This window comes from Strix uralensis, chromosome Z (assembly GCF_047716275.1).
Source record: "Strix uralensis isolate ZFMK-TIS-50842 chromosome Z, bStrUra1, whole genome shotgun sequence".
Taxonomy (NCBI): Eukaryota; Metazoa; Chordata; class Aves; order Strigiformes; family Strigidae; genus Strix; species Strix uralensis.
The window spans coordinates 49,147,671-49,167,721 of NC_134012.1; the positions used below are offsets into that span (position 1 = coordinate 49,147,671).

At 52.8% G+C, this 20,051-nt stretch overlaps 1 pseudogene; it reads right to left on the reverse strand.

Annotated features, from left to right (window-relative positions):
* The window catches only part of LOC141938261 (hydrocephalus-inducing protein homolog), a 132,595-nt pseudogene that overhangs the window by 11,203 nt on the left and 101,341 nt on the right, over positions 1 to 20,051 (reverse strand).

A 20,051-nucleotide genomic window follows, 5' to 3' on the forward strand; every position in this document is an offset into this window, starting at 1 on the left:
AGCTAATCTGTCAGAGACAGCTCCTTCAAGCCCATGTGAAGTCTCTCCAGCACCGGTTACCTGCGTCACACAGGACCCGTCTATCAGTGTGGAAGGACACAGGGAACTGCCCGGTGTTGGTGATCCTCACGACGTGCGTGGGGGTGTTACCGAGAATCACGTACCCAAAGTCCAGGAGGTACTTGGGCAGCTCAACTCTGAAAGGAGGAGTAAGGACAGTCCTTAAACCACAGCCTGGCTACATTTCCAAGAGCATGGAAGATGCAAATAAAGTGAATATTTCTGGTTTCGCTGCTGTAAAAACTCAACTCAAGCCCGTGAAACCCAAGGCCTGACCACCTGGTAGTAAGACTTTGGTAACTCACGAGGAGCATAGGACCTAGGTTTTATCACCTACCAGTGGGACCTTAAAATAAAACTAGTTTAAAATGAATACTGGTCACAGCTCCTCTGCTATAGAAAGCCACTGTAGATAAGTCCAGTGGACCTCCACTGGTCTCAATGAAACTGCTAAGCCTGGTGTACAGCCCCAGCCTGAAATGGCTTCAGGACCTTGTCATAAGATTCGCCTGCACAGGAAATCTTCACTGCTCTGCAACCAGATCTGTCCCCAAAGCAGCACCGACAAATGCAGTAATCAACACCTACAAGATTCACGGGAGGGTCCTTTTCCAGAGCAATCACACTTGGGAAAGCACATACGTGATCAGTTTTGCAGAGCATCTTCCCGAACTGGAGCCTACCATGCCTGTGCCTCCTCATGAAGGAGCAGAGGGAAGTTACCGAGGTAAGTCCTGCAGTCCCACCAGCATCCAAGCCACCTGATTTAGGGTTTGTCAAGGGTGTGTCAACCTCTGCAGTTCCCTACTCTTTTTGCTCAGTGTGGTCTGTTAGCTGGAACAAAGATGCCAGCTTTGAGTTGCCTCTTTCAGAGCTGGTCAGCAGGGATGGTGTTGGTGCTCTCTGGAAGGGCTTGATGCTCTGCACTGGACCCCCTCAGCCCTAAGAGCAGGACCCAGAGCCTGTGGGGAGCTGAGCACCTCCAAAGCTCAGGGTGGCTCTGTGGAAGTGAGGACACTCAGCTGCTCACAGGGAGCATGTCAAAGCTACCAGGATCAGACCCTTTCTGAAGTCCCCACTATCCCCAGCTCTGCAGACACAAGGACCTCTCAGGAGCAGGGGTGCACTGATGGGTGTTACCCTTGGGGCACAAGAAGATAGGGTACAAGAGGCCCTACTAACTTGAGAAGCCTCTGATGAGCGTGCTGGTCAAAGGCAGTGGCCTCTGGGGGACCAGAGGTGAGAGCTTTCTGCTGCTCCAGGGCGTGTTCCTCTATCAGCATCTGCTCCATCTGCATCTGCAGCCGAGGGTCCAGCTGAGGAAAGGAAAGGCAGTGGCTGGTTAGCAACGGTCCTTCCCAAGGCTCCCCCCTGCTTGTGTTGAGAGGGGTGATGGGGTCCTTCTGTCTTGCTGCTCAGTGTCTGTGACACGTCCTGCTCTCTTAGTCAGGGCCTCATCTCAAGGGCAATGAACTCCAGTATCTTTGCCTGCCCAGTCACTGTTACAAAAGCTGATCTGGCCAGACAAACAGACAGACAAGCTGGGAACCTTCCAGAGCTCCAAGTCTTTGCTTGCCCCCAGCCAGTGCCAAAGCAGCTTGGACAAAAGCTCTCTTGTAAAGGGAGCCACGATAAAGCTGCTGTCTCTTAGAGATCAGTCCTGGCAGCACAGTCCCAGGGCACAGTCAGGCTGCTGCTATTAAGCTCTGTAAAGCTGGCAGGGCTTGGGTTGTGAGCAGCAAATACCCCAGTGATGACCTACATCTCCATCCCAAAGTACCATAAATTCAATCACTTGAGCAGGGTCTTCAGGATCTCTCCCTGGGGCAGCCCTGGGGGCAATGCTGAGCTGATGCAGGATCATGGGCAGGTTGGGTGTCCTGATGCAGGATCATGGGCAGGGAGGTCCCAAGTGCCAGCAGGGCACCGGGAAGCCTGCTGCGGGCTGCAGGGGACCAAATGACACCGGGGGAGGGAGGCACGTGTCAAATGGGGCAGCAGCCATTCTCACCATGGCATCCAAGGGATCTGGGGGTGGCTCCGTGGCCACAGCCTCCCCCAGAACAACTGCTTCCTCTCTCTGGCTGTCTTCCATCTTTTCTATCACCTCCTTGAGGACCTTCTCATATTTTTCATTTCCTGAAGGAAGAAAACATCCACAAATAGAAGTGTGGCACAGCGCCATTCCCATTTAAGCTGGGAAGCCCCACTTCCTCGACTCTGGCCTCTCCCAGAAACACCCTCCTCAAGCAATGTATGGAAAGTAGATGCTGCTTTTCCTCTATCAACCCTGATGTTCATTCCCACCCATCTTCCTCCCCACATAGGAGCATCTCATCCCCTGCAATGTGACGCAAATCCAACCCTGCCAAAATCCCTGCCAGCCTGTGCTCAGCTTTCCCGAGCATTTCTGTCCAGCCACCACCTTCCCAGGACTCCGACACATGCTGGCAAGTTCTGCAGGATGGTTCCTGGGGCAAAGCCCACACGGGCTCATCTGCCAGAGCCTCAGGAAGCAACTGGGGGGTTGAGTGTTGGTCTGACAGCCCTGAAACCTCCAGGCTCCATGGAGGCAGGTGTGAGCTGCCCTACGGGCATCTGACATGGAGGAGAAACAGGGGATCCTCCTGGGGAGCAGACAGGCCGTGCTCACCTTTGATGTTCCTGGACAGGTCCAAGTAGATCCTGGGAAAGGTCCCCTCTCCTTTCAGGGAGATTTCTTCTGGTTCTAGGTGACCCACTTGGATCTGGAAAGTCCTGCAGAAGGCTCCAGGCACTCCTGGCAGGTAATAGACTTTCAGGACTTGCTCCTGGCCAGGTCCAACTTAACTCTGCAGGGTGTGGGAGAAGAGGGAGGGAATGAACCAAAGAGGGTTTGGTGGAGGGATGGCTCAGATGACAGACACGCCGAGAAGAGAAGGCAGGTTCTCATATATAAGAAAGTATCAGACAACATCGCCTTCTAGCTTTCTTGTACCCAGAAGCTGAAGTCTCCTACACTAGGTCCTTCAGAGGGCTCATAGGGATGCACTCCCCCAGGACAGACCCACAGACCGCCCCTTGCTCAGCATGAGCACAGCTCTGCCCCTAGCGGTGTTTACCCTCTGCTAGCAAGAGCCAGACTGAAGAAATAAAAGCTCTTTTACCAGCCACTATGCAAAATAAGGGAAGTGCCCACACTCTCAGCATGGCCAGCAGCTCCTGCCACAGCACATCAGCGGTTCCCAGGCTGGTGTTGAAGGGCCTGACCCCTTATAAATGATCCCAACCAAACACCTCCTGCCTGTGCGGTTACACCGGGGGTGCGTGAGCCTATCCAGACTCACGGTGACCTGCAAACATGCATCTCTGGAAAGGCAGGAGCAGAGACTAGGACAAGATCTAGGGAAGGTGTTGCCAGGAAGGGCACCTCCTCTCCAGGCTTCCAGAAAGCTGCCTGAGCCCCAGGCTAGGCTCCTGCCAGCCAGGCTGAGAGCAAATGCAAGCAGACAGCAACACAGCCTGGGGTGATGGGACACAGCCGCAGCTTTCCTCGGCTCACCCTCTGCACACTGGGCTGGACCCTCAGCTCCCCACTCCCCTTCACGCTGCAGGGAGAAGCTGCTGAGCGGGACAGATCCTGCCACTTGGTCCCCTGAGCCCCTGGTGCAGCGCAGAACACAGCTGCAGCAAAAGCCAGCCCAGCCAAGCTGCCAGTGCCAATGGGGCTGTCACAGCAACTGATTGCGCGGGTCTGAGCAGAGCTGGGTCTTTGGAAGTTCGCAGGAAGAGGGCATCAGTGTGTCACCCCTTGTAGGAGACAGGCATGAGGAAATGTGAACGCCTTTGGCTTCCTCTTCCCACTGCAAAAAGGGACTAGACAGGAATGCTGCTCCAGCCCAAAGACAGCAACACAGGACTGAGAAGTTGGGATGGTGAGATGCTGCAAAGTCCTCTCCTCACTGTTCCAGCCCTGCTCCTGTCTGGCCCCCTCACTGCCCCACAAAGCTGCTGCGAAGCAGCAAAGCTGGGGGAGTGGGGGACCGGTACAGGGGCTGCTACAATTTCTGGCAAAGCAGCTTCATGCCCAAGTGAGAGCATTTAAGTCCCGCTCAGTGCTGGCAGGGGACTGGCAGGGTGTGCTACAGGCAGGGACAAGGAGTAAGCCCTGTCCAATCACAAACCCTGGGAAAGGTGACTCTCAGGAGAGCCGGCACAGTGTGGCCCCAGTGCCCGCACAGCTGGAGCACTCAGCAGTTGGGGTCCCCAGAGCCACCGAAGCACTGGTGCCTCCGGCCGGTGGCTGCTGTGTGACCCGCCGGCAAAGGCCGTGAAGGGCGATGAGGACCACGCTTGCTTGACCCTCCCTGCCTCCCAGTAGCAGCTGCTTGCAGCCCTGTCTCTCCTGTCTGCTTTTGTGGGTTGTTTTCTTTTTTTTTAATTTTGTTTTTTTTCCCCTACAACCCCCTCCTGGGCAGCCTGACCCAGAGCCAGGGTCAATCACTCACGCCACCTCCGTACTCACTGTGCTGGGCAGGACCAGGGGCATGCCGGGCAGAGGGCTGTCTGCGGTGCCTGCGCTGGGCCTTAGCACCACGTAGGTGAATCCCATCTTCCCGCTGTTCGGCAGGGTGACCTCTGCTTCGGTGACTTTGTTAAACAGCTGAAGAGAGGACAGAGGAGTGGGAAGCTGAAGACACAGGCCTGATACTGGGAACCTCCTTCTGCTTTCATTGGGATGCGAGCAAATGAACTCAACACAGGAGAAAAGCAGAGGCAGAGGAGGTACGGGCACTTGAGTCTCCCAGGTTAACCTGGGGAAGCCACCGCCACAGGGCACCCCTTAGCCCTACACAGGAACAGATACTGATGGCGGCATGCAGAGGGGCAATGCCAACCACAGAGATCAGTCATAAGGAAACCAAGGAGGAGACAAGCTCTCTGCACCTCATGGTGTCATCTCACACCCAGCTGGAACAAAGGAGGTGGCATCAAGACATTGCAGAAGAAAAAGCACCTGCAGTGACAGCAAAATGGGAGACAGGGCAACAGCTGGAAATATCTGTGGGGTTTTTAACCAAAAAGAAGTGGGGATTATTCTAGGACATTCTCTCCAGCTACAGTGACTGGGAAGCCCAAGTTAACTTCCTCCCTCGTTTATTTTGTTGATTAATCAAGAACATCAAAAGAGAGCACCTCCTTGGACCTCAGGCTTTAGGAGTGGATCAGCAGATGGATGTCTTGGGGCACGTCCCTCTGGAGATCACCACTGAGACCCTGCCTGCCCCAGGAGGTGCTGTTAGTTACCTTGAGGAGGAGGAATTCCCAGCTGGAGGGGGGTGGAGATGGCCTTTAAAAACCAGCTTGAATGCAGGACATATCACTCCAAGGTTGTACTTCCAAGCCATAGAGCCAACAAAGTAGTTGGGAAGGGGAGAGAGCCCTAGCCCTAGGTGGGTAGCAACCCGCCGGTGATGGTTTCACGACAAGGACCTCGGCCAAGAGAAGCGTGTGGTACCTGCAGCCTGTAGTCGATCTCTGTGATGTCTAGGAGGTAGCTGATGAGCGAAGCCTCTCCACTTAGCACGATGTCATAGGTCGGGCCTCCCTCCACCCTGCACAGCACCATGACATGGGTGACGATATTTGTGTAGCCAAAGAAGGTGAACATGACCCGCTGGCTCTCACCTGGCTGCAGCACACCGTAGAGCAGCAGGACATCGAAAACCTGGAGGTAGGCGAGGAGAGATCAAGATGTCGAGCATGGAAACTGATGCAGAAGAGCAGCCATGGCTTGGAGCGAAGTACAGACGTGGCTGGAGGGGGCTCTTCCTCAAACACAGGCAAAATCACCCTAATCTCATCCTGTATCCATTCCACTTACCAGCGGAGGGGCCACGGGAAAAATTTTCTCCCATACTCACTCATTAACGCATTCATTAATACACTACATATTAAAGTAATTTGGGCTGTCTCCTGGCAGCAAGAAATTCTCTTTACCGCAGAACTTGCCTTTAAAAGCACCTTTTACTGCCTTAAGAAAAACACAGTATTCGGAGGTGAAAGCCCTTAGAGCTGGGGAGGGAGGACTCCAGCCCAGCTCATCTGACTCCTGATGCTTTTCACTCTCTCCGATTTGCATGCTGCGCTCTCTCAAGATGCTACAGCAAAAGCTACTGCAGAAATTTCCTGTTGACCACTTGATTAGCAACAAGATGAATAATGCCCTCCATAGCTGCTGCACAGGTCAACCCTACGACATGTCCTGCGTGGCCTCTCCAGTGACCAGTTGCTTCAGCAGCGCTGTGCGATGGGCTTGGAGGGACGTGAGGCCACTCTGCGAGCAGCATCGAGGGCCACCAGTGGGAGGGGGGCTACATAACTGCTTGCCACACTGGAAACGTGGCACAAGATGGATTCCCATTTACCTCCTCCATTCCCAAGGTGACGGGCTCTGCCTCCACAAACTGCATCAGTCTGTTGATCCCCACCAGGCTCTGAGTCTCCACAGCACCTTCCAGCTCCGCAGCAGTGGATGGCAGCAACTGGAAAACAAGCATCATGGGCTGCAGTAAGCAGCTGGCTGGTCTGGGTGAGACCACTCTGCTGCAGGCTCCACCACCTCATCCAGCCAGGAGCAGCTGAGATGGGACCTGGGTGCAAATCAAGTATGGGTATGTCCGTGCCATCCGTTGAGAGTGGGTCCAAGCCCACCCACAGGTGAGACACGGGCTCCATCTGCACTTCCTACGCACAAGCTTGCATGGGGAAGCTGAGTGCACCCAGCCCTCAGTCCTGGCAGAGACCTCAAGGGCATTTTGCACCCTTGTGCCAGCCCAGCTTCGCTCACTCCTGCCCAAGGAATGTGCCCAGAACCCCAAGCCTCGACAGGTTAGGTTCTTCATGACAAAAACAGGAACACAGCTGCAAGTGAGAAGTATCAAAACCAGGAAAATAAGGACTTGGCACAACTCTTCCATTTCAGAGAGTGCTTAGGTTTCATCTCGTGCAGCCATCAGTGCTGGAGAGCTGAGGATCTCCACCAGGTCATTCTCTTGAACGACACCTTCCTGAAGAAGGCAGCCGAGGTGTTCTTCTGTCTTGCAGCAGCTGAGAGCTGGTGTTTGACCTCAGAGGTGCCATCTTTCAAAAGGAACCTCATCCCTGGGCTTCTGATCCCTAATTTAATAAGCGAGGGCTTTGTGAGTGCTTTTGAAATGTAGTAATACCTGCTTCTTCAGTAACGTGAAGAAGTGCTTTGTGCTGGGGCCTTGACATCAGCAGAATCTGCAAGAATATTTATGGGACATCTTTACACCTAATCAGAGGCTACACCTCCCCGGTAGATGAAGCTCAGAATCAGAAGATTCAATGCTCTTTCTCTCATCTTCACATTTTCAAGCCTAGCAAAGCTTTGCCAAGCGCCTGCTCCCAAAGACTCTAACCCGCATATTTCCTAGGCCTATGGTCTCCCACCTCCCCAGGGAGGTTATGTGGTACAGTGACACAAGCGGAAGATGAAGCTGCAATCCAGACATATCCTTTGAGGCACTTTTGGATCCTACTTAGCCATATCTACTTGAATTTCTTTGGTTTATTTCTGCATACATGGCAACAAAGCAGGAAATAAAGATGATTCCACCCTTCTATCTGAAAACATTCAGCCACACTATTCTTTACGTCTACAGGGTATCATTTCTCCTGATTCAGAAAAAATGTGCAGTTATAATGTTAAAATGATCGATATTTGGATGTGAGCAGATGCAACCCCTCTCCTTGAACTTAATGCCAACGCCAGTGCTTTCAGAACTTCCCATGCTTTCCTGCATCCTTTTTTATTGCCCCAGGAGCAGCCTCTGTCCCACACAATGCAGAACAAGGCGCCAGTTCCCACTAGCATGGATGTCGAGTTCCAAAGCACCGAGGTTCACCAGGAAGGTCAGCAGACCAAAGGCCATTTTCCATGCCAGGAGGAAGAGACAATGACTTTGCAAAGTCTCATTTTATCAAAGACAGCTCTGTGGCCATCCCTGCAATACTGCAGGTTTCGGGTGAAGGCAGAGACATAAAACCAGGCGGCTCCAGCCGGGGTTGAGAAGGTGGTACATGGAGATCACAGTACTTGGCACAGCTTGATACAGGAAGGAAACTGGAAGCCTTCACATCATGATGCAGATAAAAGCCTCATTTTACAGTGTAAAAACAAGCCAAAAAAACCCCAAACTCAGCATAGGTCCGTAGGATCTGAGAGGGCTTCTCCAAGCAAAGCTATCCGATTTCTCCCTCCCCAGAAGCCCCGTGTCCAGCCACTGGCCCTGCTGCCCAGCCCGCCCTCAGGGCACATGACAGCAGGGCAGCAAAAAGGGGGATGGGCACAAGCACGGCTTTTTGGTGGCAAGCTGGGGGAGGCAACGCAAGCAGTAGGTGTACAAGAAAATCTACCTTTGCTTCCAGGGAGTCATCTGCATCTGCTGGCTCTTGGGCAGGATCCCCTGCGGCTCCCAGGGCTTTGGCTGGTTCCTCCACACCTCCATTCCTGCAGCTGCTCCCTGCAGACACCGAGCACTTGGACCAGGCTCCCCCCTCCTTTGGTGGCTGGGGTTTGATGAAAAATTTAGGTACTGGAGGGCTGAACCTGGAAAATAACATAACTTTGATTGTGGACCTGCAGTGGGAGGGAGGGAAGCCTGCACGAACAGCTCCTCAGCAGGATGCGGCCCCCGGCTGGGCACTGGTGGTGTGAACTCAGTAACGGGTCTGACCCAACAGCTCCGAAACCAGGATGGAGCAGGTCAGCATATGGGGCTGCCTAGGGATGACGCTGGTATAGCGGCAGCGCAGGCAGCTGGCAACTGGTTGCAAGGAGAAATGGAAGAGGACACAGGTGAAAGCCTTGTAGGGAGGTAAAAAGCACAGCAGGAGAGGAAGAGACACACAAACTGTGCGAAAAGGTGAACCTGAGACACAAAGGGGCAGATCTGGACAGCATCAAGCCAGTGCAGACCCACCAGTGCCCTCCTGAAAGCACCCACAGCTGCAGACTGTGCCTCCCCCACCCAGAGGGCCAAAGCAAGAACTTCTGCAGCTCTACCAGGTGCTAATCCGGAATATTTCCCCTGTCACCCACCCGCAGCTGCAGGTCAGCACAAGCAAGCAGCAATGCCCGAGGCTTTCTCCAAGTGCCGTACGGCAGGAGCAGGGATAAGCCCGGAGCCTGCTGTGCCCTAACCCCGACAGAGCCCAGCACCGTGCGGGGGCACCCATGGAGCCCCGTACGGGACACCCCCACACACACGGGGCAGCGTGGAAAGACACGCTGAGCAACTCCAGGCAGAGACTCACAACTGAACAGCCCATTGATCCCTGAGGAGCACCGAAGCAGCAGCGATTGGTGCTCCGGGAAAGGAAGCTTTGGTCATTTTTAATCAATACACAGCAAATGCCGATGACAAGGTTCAGCTCCTGCTGTGCTGCCGGTATTCCCTGGCTGTGAAACAACGGCTCCAACCGCACCTCGCGCTAAAAGGGCAGCAGCTCTGCTGAAACAAGGCTATAACCGATGTGGCACTTACCAACGGCATGATCACCTCCCCAGCAGCTTCTAAACGCAAACCATTTGAGGACCAATTTGGCAAATGATTCAGCAAAGCAGTTCAACAGCTCATCTTACTGACAGGACTGAGTTGATAGTTGGACCAACACGTGTCAGTAAAGAGTGTTCGGTTTAACATTTTCAAACATTCCCAGTGACTCAGACTACATTCCCTGTTTCAAATTGCAGCAGGTGCTCACAGTAACTCTGTTCACCCTTCTGATGCCCCATGGAGGACACACTGGAACCATGCCTGCCTGTCACCACACCTATCTGCAAGTGTTCCCGAGGGCAAACGAGGCCCATCTTTTACAGCAATGTGGGTGCTTCCTTCCCAGCTGGGAACTCAGTGCCTTTAACGACGTGCTCCCAAATGAGTATTTGTCTCTAGCTTTGCAGCTCATCATTTAAGGCTGGTTTCCATTTCTGGATTAGAGGCTCTGTGCCTCACAACCCCCAAGAGATCCCACCTGACTTGTCCTTCCTGCAACCACATGCAAGAACAAGGCTCTGCCCAGGCGAGCTGCCCCAAGCAGGGACCGATGAGCAGCAGCGCTGTCACTCCTCCCCAGCCCCCCCTCTGCCTGCTACTGGGACCACATGGGGGACACCAAAGGCGACCTCAGCACCGTCCACGTGGAAGAGCAAAGCAAGACTGGAGGGGACGAAGGCATGCGCTTGCCCCTGCAGAGCATCGCCCATCTCCAGTCCCACCAGTGCAACCTTCGCTCCTCTCAGCTGAGGCACCTTAACAAGTATTGGGGTGCCCTGAGGGGTGACCCACCTGCTCAACACCTCCAGCAGCTGCTACCTTGGGCATCTGCCTCAGGATAAAATAAATCCAGCTCATCTGCAACAACGGTGCCTCCGGGCAGCCTGCAGCTGAACACTGCCTGTCCCTGGTGATAGGGAGATGCCCGCAGCGCAGGGGCAGACACACCCAGGGCCAGGAACACCTCGAAGCTCTCCAGCTACACACCAGTCCATGCACCAGTTCAGCGTATAGGTCTGGCCATTGTCATGGTGATGGTCCCAAAACTGCTAGCTGTGACCCATCCTAGCCAGGAAATGAAAGTGCAGCTCTCAGAGCTGCTTGTGATAAATACTGTAGATTAAGAACAGCTCCTGAGGAGAGGTAAACCCCCAAGATGCAAAATCCACAATCACTTATGAAATTACCCTTAGTTTTATAGAATGGCTTGAGGCAACTTCATGGGATTGTGGTGCCTAGACAACAATATTTTTCTCTCTAAAGCAGAAGCCTCTGGGACCTGGTGCTGGGAGATGATGTGATTAGTGAGCCCTGCTGTGGAGAAGCACAAAGCATGGTAAGGGACTTTTTCCAGTGAGGGAAATCAGAATGAACAACAAGAAATGTAACATGAAAAGGAAGGGAGAGAGGAACCCAAGGTGTCAATAGAAAGCTGATCCCTGGAACAAGAAATCTTCCTGGTGCTGAAGAAAAGGGGGTTGTCTTCAAAAAGGAGAAGAAAGGGGAAGATAACAAGATGCTCAGCATCAGCCCAAGCTTTAGGCAGCTCTTGCCCTCCAGCACCTTCTGGCCAAGGCTGTGAATGCAGGGAGGTAGGCAAGGAGCAGAGAGCAGCTCCTCCACCTGCAGAGAGGACCCATCCCAAACCAGAGGGGCTGAAGGGCTGTGGACGTGCCTCCACCAGCACCATGGAGCTGAGAGATGGAGTCTCCTGACATAAGCAGGTCATCCTGGAGCTGGAGGGGCTGAAAGCAAGGGGTTAAGCCCTCCATGTCCATCTCACCCAACCTGGCCACCCCTCAGGTGAGACAAAATGCATCCAGGAATTAACAGTGGGGATTTAATGGGAGTATGGGAGGATTGACACCAGGGGGAGAGGAGTCCTTCCTGCTAAGGCCAGGACAACCTTGTGTCACCCACTCTCCCCAACCTCCTGTTAAAAGTATCTCAGCCTGTCTCTTGGTTTCTGAGCCTGCTAGGGCCACAGCTTCTCACAGCTTCCCACACCCACCTCCCAAAATACAGGAGCTAGAAATCCCACCACTTCTGCAAACTACATGTGAAGATTCACACAGGATGATGTGACCCGGCTGGCTGAGGCTGTGCGAGAGCCAGCAACATGAGGACCGTCCCCCCAACCCTGCAGCGCTGCAAGAGGAGTGCCCCAGCTCCCCACAGCCCCGGCCAGCACCAAGGACATGAGCCAGAAGCCACCACCCCTTCACATTAAATGCCAGAGTTTTAACGGTGCTGAGACTGCTTCCCTAGTGCATGGCACCCACGTGTGGAGCATCCTTGCCCAGGTCCCCAAGGACCACCCACTGGTGCCCCCACTAGCCATGGCACTGGGTTAAAATGAGCCTCCCAGCAAAGCACGAGCTCTTCTCAGGTCATCACAGGGAAAAGCACCAGAGACCGCATGCCCATGAGGCACCTGAACAGGCTACAGGCCCCTACAGTGCACTTTTATTTCTCCTTCTGGCCATCAGATGCATATTAAAAAGGCACTTTGGAGCCAGCTACAGACAGCTCAAGAGTGTTTGCTGCTGAAAACAAAATAATATAATACAGGTGCAAACCAAAAGCCTTTCCAGCGCACGGTGTGGGAACACTGGGCTTGAGCTGGGCCAACTGGCCAGCAGCTGAGGAAGGCAGTGGTGAGGGTTTGCCCTCATCAAGAGTGACTATTGAACAGCATTTCATCCAAATGGCCCTGAAGCCTGTTTCTTTGCTTGGATAAATTCCCCTGCTGAGCTAAGGTTTGTGTATTTACTGAACCACCCACTGAAATTCAGACCAGGCAGCAGAGAGACAGAGAAGAGAAGCAACATTGCTGCGGTGAGATCCGACACCTCCAACTCCTGTCTTGCACATGCTGGAAGGGATTAAGCTGGATTTGGCATTCATCTAAATGCAGCGAGCGGTCCCACTGTGACCAAGTATTAATTAACTCGAAGTTCATACACAATTTCAACAGCCACTTACTTATCCAAGTCAAAAAATTGTCAGTTTTGAGAGATGAGGGAGAATTTTGATTTCTTGTTTGAAAGCAGAAATTGTGTGGGAATGGATGCAGCGGAAGTGAAGTGTCTCATGTTCCTGGGGCAGCAACCAAAGCTCGCCAGCACCTTTAAGCAGGAGCCACAGGATTTGATTTTTGGGTGCACAAGACTTCTCGGCTCCTGCTGAAGCCCACAGACCTTGACCATCCCATCACTTTCGATGAGAAGAGTCAGAGGAGGGTCTGAGGCCCCTCAGGCTCCATCTGACAGGGCTCATGCCTCTCCCAGAGTACTTCCACGGGATGTGGCTGGTCCAGTTTTGCAGGGGACAGGCACTAAAGCTCCTCAGGCACTTTGGTTCAGCTGAAGCTGGACCAGGGCCAGCCACCACTGGCATCGCAGGCACAGCGGCTCTTTGTGGAGATCATCCTTTGGCAGCAGTACTTCCCTCTCTTGACAGGTCACAGCCCTGGACGAAGTCTCCACTGACTTTACCGGAGTTATTCTGACTTGCATTGCTTTTACAGATGGCAAAGCATGACCCAGTAAGTCCTCTCCTTCCTCGTACTTTGCACATCAGCCAGATGATTTATAAGCATCAGGTGAGCTCCTGATTCTCTATCAGATAGAAAAATGCTTCTCAATCCGACTCTGCCCAGAGGTCCCTCCGATCAAATCAGTAGCTCTAACAATAAATACAATTACAGTCTTTGTTCAAAATTAAACAAGCCCTGACAGCTATATTTTGCAGATGCTATTTAAAGTAATCCGTACCAATTACAATTGTACCAGATGCTTCAAAAATCATCTCTGCCAACAGACGACTGTATTGACTCCCGTGACCGATAGCAAAGGAGGAGAGATGTGCTCCAGCTGTCTTTGTGGCAGGGATCTGGACACTCACCATTTCAGGATGCTTTCAGGGGGACAAGCGCTAGAGCTTGGAAACACAAAGGGTGTGTCTGCAAGGGTGAAGAATACTAGGAAACAGGGGGGAGCAGAAGAAGTGCTTGAGCATAACCAGCTGAGAGCAGCAGGATGCTCCTGGGTGATTAGAAAGGCAAGCAGGAGGCTCCTGGCCCTGGGAAGAGAGAGGTTCTCAATCTCCTCTCCTTAGGGAAAGGCTGCAGGAGGCCGAAGCTGGATCTCAACAAGTTTGTAAAAGGGGTGAACAGGACAGTCTGAGGTGGTAGGGGCCAGGCTGGGTGGGCTTGGCAGGCCAGTTTCACCCTAAAGGAAGCCAGAAAGCAGCTCAAGCCTGAGCTGGGGCATCCTGGGGGTTGAGGACCAGCAGGTACCTGGGCTCTGCCCAGGCACCCATGAGCTCTGGGTGCCTCGTTGCACCCCGCGGCAGCACGCAAAGACCTTGCAACCCCTGACCAAGCAACCTCCAGAGCACAGGGGCTCACAGCTGCACCACAGGAAAAGCCAACCACGGCCCCTCTGCCCACCACCTCGCATCACTGTCCCTGCACGGTGCCAAGAGCAGAGCGAGGAAAAGGAGGGAGATGCAATGACGGTGCATGTCCTGAAGTCCTCACCTAGAAGGAAACGTCCCTGCTCATCTTGACAGCATCTGCTGAACCCCAGGAGGTGTCTCCACCAGCCCGCACTGGTGCAGGCTGCCCAGCATGCCCGGGGTAGGCAGCGATGCCACAGCTCACCCTCCCAATGGGGCTCTGCAGCGGGTCACCACAGAGAAAGACAGGAGAAGGTAAAGCAGCAACGATAACTAACGCAGAAGGAGAAACAAACCAAAACAAGCTCCAGTTTCATATACTTCCGAGGGTCGCATCCCCAGATCACCCAGACAGACACTGAAGCTCCACCCCCTGAGTACACCAGCACCGCCATCCACCTCCTGTTCAGAGGAGCAGGGTTTGTGGCACCAGCAGAAATCACAGATTTAAGGCTGTGCATGGCTTTCACCCTGTGTAAAAGGCGAGTTAACATCACTGCTGGGTTATTATTAAAGGTCACTCCCATAGCACAACTTAATTACCCCCTGCTTTACCAAGAGCAAGGCAGAAATACTCCCAGGAAACGTGCTCACAGTCCAATGGCCCCACTGAGCTCCTGGGGCCGGGGCAAGGGACGAGCAGACAGGATTGGCCTGGTCCAGGTGACACCGGGGACAGCTGGGGACAGCTGTGGGGTGATGGAGGCAAGTGGGTGAGGGAGAGGTGACAGGTACCACCAAAGAGGAAGCAAGCAAAGCAAGCTCACAGTTGGAAGGGTTTCACACAGAGGAGAAAGATGATTCTCCCGAGGGCAGAGCAGCTGAAAAGGCGGCATTAATTGAGTTAGGCACTCTCAAAATGCATGACATGCCAGCTGGCCCAGAAGGACCCTTGGGGTGCCCAACCCCCCGGGACTCCTGCCTCCTGCTACAGGAAGCGGATGGTGGGAAATAAACCAATCCTTCTCGCACCAGCCTACACCATTAACTCTGGGGTGGGCACCTCTTTGGGCTGCCCCGCTCTTTGCAGAGCCCCATTAAATCTCCCTGGGACCTGAAGTCCTCCCCAGGCTGCTGTGCTGTAGAGAGCTGAAGGTTTACCCTCTCTTTGCCCCTGGCTGCCTCCATCTCCAAGTCAGGAGACACAGATTTATGGTGATACATCCCTGACATCCCAAAGTCCTCACCTGGCCTGTGTGAACATGGGGTCCATACTGCCTTAACCCAACTGCTACTTGTTCTCTGAGTTGGCAAAGACAAACCACCTGCTTCTGCAAGCAGCGTGGCCATCTGTCAGAGTTCAAGGATCACCTGGACAATGCTCTTAGTCATATGATTTCATTCTATGTGGTCCTGCGAGGACCAGGGAGTTGGACTTGATGATCCTTATGGGTCCCTTTCAACTTGAGATATTCTATGAATCAATGCTCCTGCGCAGCTACAAGGGCAGTAGTAACAGCAGGTCTTCCCACTGTGGCTGTTTTCAGGGATGAAGAGATGGACCAGGTGGATAAGAGATGATTTTTTTATAACAGGCTCATTTAACAGAGTCTATCACAGCATGGAGTGGCTCCTCACCTAAGAGCACATGGAGCTGGTGGCTGTGGCCAAAGAAAACATTGGCAAAGAAACCATTGTGGGACCAAAACACTGGCTCTGGCTTTTAGAGGAACAGCAAGCATTGCTTCTGCTCCACGCCGGGACAGTCTCCTGTGTCCTTGGTGATACAAGAGGAAAACAGAGCACTGGCACATGCCAGGCAGATCCCACCCTTTCTGAAAAAGAAATACACGATGATGTTTTGGGAAATGATCTCCCTGACTGGTATTCTCCTCATCTGCCTTAAACCAGCCAGTCAGCAGCAAGAGATCTGAAACCCACCCAAAACCCATCCTGCCCATCCACCATCCCAATATCAGCCTCTCGAGGGGAAAGAGTGGCTGTACACAAGGATGAGCACCAGTTTCACTGTCTTGTGAGTGTCCAGCCTCACGCAGAACAAAATCCCTGTTCTCTGGAAGGGTTTTTGCTGCCCATCCCTGTCTCGGCAGCAGCCAGCTCAGGGCTGATGATGGGACCAGCAGGGAAGCTGGGCTCTCCATCACCTCTGCACTAGGCAGCACCTTGGACTAGAAGGAATCAGCACAAAAATCCCCTGTGCAGATTTACACCCAAAAAGATGTGAAGATTTGGCACCTGGATTCAAATTTGGCTTGAGCCTCTTCTTCTAAGAGTTTAAAGATTTCTCACCTACCCTCTGAAGACAGGGATGCACCAGGAAAGAGCACAACGATACTAGAGACGGCACTCTTGGGCAGAACGATGCCAGTGGGCTCAGAGGGATTTTCCCTTAAGGAAAGCTGTTTGATGCATAGCTTGCTGGAAGCAGGAAAAGAGTGAAGGGTGAGAAACAGCTGGCGAAATTACAAGAAACAAGGTCTAGAAAATTTTGTCACCGTACTCCTCATTGCCACATGCAGTGACAGCAGGTCAGCAAATAAAGGACTATAAATAGCCCATCCTGCCCCCCAGATTTCATCTGGTGGCTTCACTACTCAGTGCTCTACCAGAGGGATGATGGGGAAGCAACAGCAGCAGTCCCTGAATCGATGCTCTCGCTCTACCTCAGCCAGGCTGTGACAGCAAGCCGTTCCCATGAACAACAGAAAAATTAAAAAAAAAAAAATCAACATTTTGTTTCATAAACATTGAAGCTCTGCAGAGACCGGCCTTGAGCAGCAGCCTCCTGCCCAGAGGGAATTGAAGGACGAGTCATCCAGGCCGCAGAGGCGTAACATCATTTATAGGGAGAAGGATGCTGTTTGCAGTGCAAACGTACCTTGGGTTCCCGCTGCGTGCCCCGGGTAATGAAGATGTCCAGAAAGCAAAGACAGAAGTCAGCTGCTCCCCAGGTTTGCTAGCTGAACATCGCTGACAGAGCAAGACGTCGTCACCTTCCAGACAGCGTTTGCTGACCGGCTACAAAACCAGAAGGCAACCCCCATCCCACCACAGCCTGCTCGGGGCGTGGGTGACACTGGGACACCTCCCACACTTTGTCCTGAGACAGTCAGCTGCCCGACAGCACCTTGGGTAGGACGTGCAGCGCTTTTCACCCAACCAATGTTTTCTCCTTCGCCCTCCCTACGCTCAATCTGCTCCTCCAACAGCCTGGGGCTGCTCCCCAGTCCCCGAGGCGAAGGACAGCTCTCAGGGTCTGTCACCCTGTGCAAAGGAGGAGGCTGAGCCTCAGAAAACCCAAGAGTAATAGTTAAAGCAATTCTCACGCAGCTGTTCTGGGCTCCAACCTCCACCACAATGGCCCAGGTGAAAGTCCTCCAGGTGTGCGACAGCGTAATGGGCAGTCAGAAGCCCTGGGGCAGCAGAAGCTGTCTCAAACCTGCAGTCAGGCTCCCAGGAGCACTACCAGAAGGTGCCATGCCCAGGCCTGGGGCAGGCTGGCTGACTCGCCAGCACGTGAGCTGGGAAAAGAGCAGCACCATGCTGGAAAAGGCACAGAGATGGAGGGTGCATGGTGACAGCAGAGAAGAAAGAAGCTTACAGACATGTTGCAAATAGAAAATCATCAGCCCCCCAACCTTTGTCCCGATAAAGCATCACTGTACCACACCTGGTATGCAGGTTTATGTCTCTAAGATAGACTTGGTAACAGCATATGCTCACTTACGCCTGGCTCCAAACCCCTCCCTGGCAATCATTTTATTTACCTTCCATTCTCTCTGGGTGCAACAGGCAGCAAATTTCCAGGTCTCCCTTGCTCCAGCTCCCCAGTGTCTCTCCACAAGCACAGAGCCTCTCCATCAGCTGCCACCCCAGAGGTGAAGCCTGCCTGGCACCAGTCCTTGCTCCAAGACACTCCATCTCTGAGAAATAAGAGGCCACTTCTCCCTTACACCAAGCAAAACACTTCTCTGCTGCTGCCAAACCACATGGAGCTGAAGGCCGCATTCAGCAGCACGTTTCCATCACAACTCAGCCCTTTTCTAACTTACCCACGGGATTTAAGCAGGAAAAGCAGCACCCATGGGGCTACCAAAGCCCAAAACGTACTGCCCTGAGGAGCTGATGGCACTGGGGGATGAGGAGGGGGTATGGTCTACTGTCACCCATCTGAGACTCCCCAGCACCAGGGGCACGGTGGATGGGTGCATTTCGGATGTACATGCTCGCTGCTGCTGTTGCTACCTCTCCCCTCCGGTGGCTGACAGAGGACTGCTGTCAGATTTTTGCCTTGCGCTGTTTTTCACGCCTGCATTTTCCATTTCTTCCTTGTTACAAAAACAACAAAGCAGAAACCCCATCAAATATAACAGAGAGTTGGGGTTTTCTGGTCAGTAACAAGGCTGGGATCTGGCTCGCAGGGTCCCTGCACTGCAACCTGCCAGGGGACATGGAAGGAGAGAGGGCGGAGGAATGAGAAGTTACTAATGCTGTAGGAAGACCCACTTGGGAGGAGAAAGGCTCCTGGTTGGTTCAAAACACATTGGCTGAGAAAATCCTGGATGGAAAGGAAAGAGTCATTTTCTACATGTTTAGCTCAACAAACCCTTTCCCCAAAGAATCTACTGGCAATTCATTATGCTGGATTTGTAGCTACGAAGTTCCCACTCTCCAGACACGCCAGATCAATACGCAGAGGGAGTCTGACATGTGCCACAGAGGTGCAGAGCTCCCTGCTGATCCATCCTGGCACATGGACTGATTGGTGTGTGTCAGCTCTGTCCCAGGGAGGAAACGTGTCTCGCGTGAAGGGGACAAAGAGGTGATGCAGGAGGAGCAATGCTCAAAGTAAATGACAAGGCACAGGTCCTTAACAGAGGATGAAAACTCTAGAGAACAGCGAAGTTTGGGGATGAGCCTTTGGCAGCCTTTGTCACAGGTCTCAAAAAAAAATCCTTGTATATCCGTTGGGATTTAATGTCTTCCCTTTGATGGGAAAGCCAAACAGAGCTGAGGAGCTGGATACTGCCCTTGGAAAGGGGGACAAATCAGTGTTTCAGGAAGAAACCTTTAAGGTAAGAAATATGATAAAATGTCCAAATTTGACTCCAGACCTACTGTCTCCTGCTGGGTGACTCTGGTGACCCATTCCAACGCTGCAGAAAACATCTTGGTGCAAAGGCTTAACTCAGCTTTGAGCTATCAAAGGCCCAAAGGGTCAGGAGAATGTATTCTCAGTCTGTCTCTAACCACGTAGAGGTCTAGAAGAAGAGTAACCGTGAGAGATTTATGGCTCAGCAGCGCCAGAGAAGGGACCTGGGTTGGCGTGAGTTGGGCACGTCCAACCACACAGCAATGGTTGGACTGTGTTACTTATATGATTGCTCTGCTCAAAGTAGCAGCAGTGATTAAAGGGTAAGTAGGAAAAATAGGTTGAACAATTAGAAGAAAAAAAGATCTAAGCACGCAGTCTTGTCCAGGCAGAGGAACAACATTTTTCTCTCCTGGCCAAAATAAACGTGTGTGTCTGATTGATGGTGGGAGTCTCTGATGATCAGCTCCAGCAAGGTCAGATGGATGGATGGTTAAACTCTATTGATCTCACCTTCATGAGTCCTGATGTTTGATTCCCTCGATGTCAGACTGGGTGAGTTTGATCTGATAATTTAGAATACTAACAGTGCTTAATGTGGACCAGAAATAATATCTGACATGCTGCCCTTCTGCCAGGCTCTTAATGAGCAACTTGAGGTGTTAATAGCTTGGAGACCATCTTCATTTCCAGCTCTGCCACAGAGAATCACATGGTGTCTGCTGAGGGACCCACAGAAAGTACATTTCTGCTTAATTAACATACAGAGCAGAAAAGGGAGCTGCCACAACGCCCCCAGTGCTAACGAGCCAGTGAAGGGGCTATGCCAAACCCTTTGGAGCAGAGGCTGCTATCCTGCCAGATGCTCAGGACCCTCAACTGCTACCGACTCAGCAGAGTTGGGTGACTCAGCA